The sequence below is a fragment of the Apis dorsata genome, unplaced genomic scaffold, assembly GCF_000469605.1.
Source record: "Apis dorsata unplaced genomic scaffold, Apis dorsata 1.3 scaffold_52, whole genome shotgun sequence".
NCBI classification, from domain to species: domain Eukaryota; kingdom Metazoa; phylum Arthropoda; class Insecta; order Hymenoptera; family Apidae; genus Apis; species Apis dorsata.
In genome coordinates, this window is record NW_006263353.1 from 3042897 (window position 1) to 3045375 (window position 2479).

A 2479-nucleotide genomic window follows, 5' to 3' on the forward strand; every position below is an offset into this window, starting at 1 on the left:
ATCCTATCTCGGATGGTCCGGGGGGTGTTGGTAGATCCGGGTCGACCTTTCGGTCTTTCGGGGTGGTCCGCAGCCCGCCACTACGTAGGTATCCACTTATAAACACGACCCTACTTACTCTTTCCGTAGTCTCTGGCCTCGTAGGACTCGCGTCAGGGCGGTAAAAGGGTAGATAGATACACGGCACGGTATTAGTAGGTATTAGGTGTTGGCCTGGGAAAGGCTGCACGTGCTTGCGAGGAATCCCATCCCCTCCTGCGAGTTCGGATAATTCTTTAAGTGCTTCCTTTCACCCTTCACGCCGCCTCCGATCTCGCCACTCTTACCCCGGGGGGGCCGATCCTCCACCGGTCCCGACTCACCACCCCCTTTCCTCGACACCAACACACCCCCTCTCCGCCCTCCTCAGACCGATGCGCTCCGGCTACGGATCTTTTACCGGTCTACGTACCGGTGTATGTATGTGTGTATATGTATGTATAACGGTCGACCCTTTTTTCCATCCTTTTCCCCGTTTCGTTGCTGGATAGATCGCGAGGATCCTTGCTCCTCCGCAGACGGCTTTTAGCAATTTTATCGCGTGCGCGACTCCGATTCGGCTTTCACCGCCTCTTTGGACACCTTAACGGAGGAGGAGGAGGAGGAGCCCCTTAATCTTCTTAACGCGAAGTTAAGCGTTCGGAGGAGGCTGGATGCGTCGACTTTAATGCATTCGATGATAATCGGATAGGGCGCCGAATGTTGTGGATTAATTATCCGGTAGGGTGTTTCAAGCGTGTGCGCGTGCCGCGCTTGAAATTGAACCGAACCGAAGAGAATTGTGATTGAAAAAAAAAGAAAAGAAAAAGAATATATGATTGGAAAATTATCCACTCCTAGATGACAGAAGTGATTTTTTTATATAATTCGAATTACGATTATGGAATTTGTAATTTTTTTCTTTTTTAAACAAGAGAATCGAAAGGAATCTCGAAAGGAACTTTTTCTTAATCGGCGCGATTCAATTATACGTAAATGAAGATGCACGGGAGATAGAGGATTGAAATTTGCAGCGGTATTCATAACAGGTATGGTTTCCACTTGAAATCTCGCCGGCAACTACCCCCGGCCGATTTACGTATTCCCATTCCGGGGCGGTGGTGCGTCGCGCGATGGCGGCATAAATAGAGCGTTACTTTCGCAATTTGAAACGGCAGCCTCCATAATTAGAATAATATTGCCGCACGCGAGACTCGTAATTTCCGTAACGCGGCGCAGTCGAGCGGCGGAGCACTCGGTAAATGACATAATTATCGCTGAATGAGCGCGCGTATCGCGCCGGCCCCCCTCTCTCTCTCTCTCTCTGTCGAGCGAAATTACTTCGTAACACCTAGTTTTCACCGCGCGGATCCTTCCACTCCGCGTCCCTTCCACGTCGGGCAAAATAATCCGTATCCGTGCAACCCGTTCCACTCGTTGTCTCCGACCTCCGACAAGGACGTCCTTCCACAGGATCACCCTCCTCCTCTAAAAGAGTAGATGTGGTCTCTCGCGGAAAAGTGAACGAACCGTTCTCAACCAACTCCTCGAACATCTGGATGAAATTAACTCGACTGGTTCTTCCGCAGACAGACTGTCTGCCGCGTCTTCTTTCCTTCCCCTCCATATTTTTTTTCTCTCTCTCTCTCTCTCTAACCTAAAGGAAACACTCTTCTCCTCCGATTCCGAGCGACAGGATTAGTCGAGAATTAGTCGTGCAAAATTGTTATATATATACACGCGAAAAATCTTCACTGTCGATCTCCCTCTTCCCCCTTGTTTAACGATTGTTCAAAACGAGGAAAATCCGCGCGACGAAAAAGTTGATTCGAATTCGAAACAGGGGAGAGATGAGGGGAAGAATGAGAGATTGATAAAATTTATTCCGTCGATGGAAAAAAGGAAAAGAAAAAAAAAAAAAAAAAAGTGTCTTCGGTTCGGTCCGCCGATCAAAGACAATCGAGCGTGGAAAAATACGCGGGGGAATGGCGGCGGACAATGGGTCCGCGCGGTCGGATAAAAAGCGCGAGCTACGCTGAAATGAAAGGCATTGAATTCGTCGCGGACGGATTTATAGGTAATTATTTTTCTCGAACGTGTCCCAACCGTCCCCCTTTATCGAGAGAGGCGTAGGTGGTGGAGAAAGGAAGGAGAGGAGGAGGGAGGCCGCGGACGTGCCTCGTCAAGCGAGTATCTCTCTGGCGAACGAGAGCCACCGCTGGGCGTGGAAACTAAAGCCTGATCATGTCGCGGATGTACATTTTCTACTGGGATCGTATTCAGCGAGGAACGGCGAGATGCGAGGAGAGGGCGAGGCGGAGGAGGGCGAGGTGGTTGCAGCCAAAAGGGAGGTGCGAGGGTGTATATAACCGGCGACAATTGCCGGATACTGCGATTCGCGCGAATCGCACAAGGACTTAGCTCGTATATATATATATATATATATATATACGTATATACA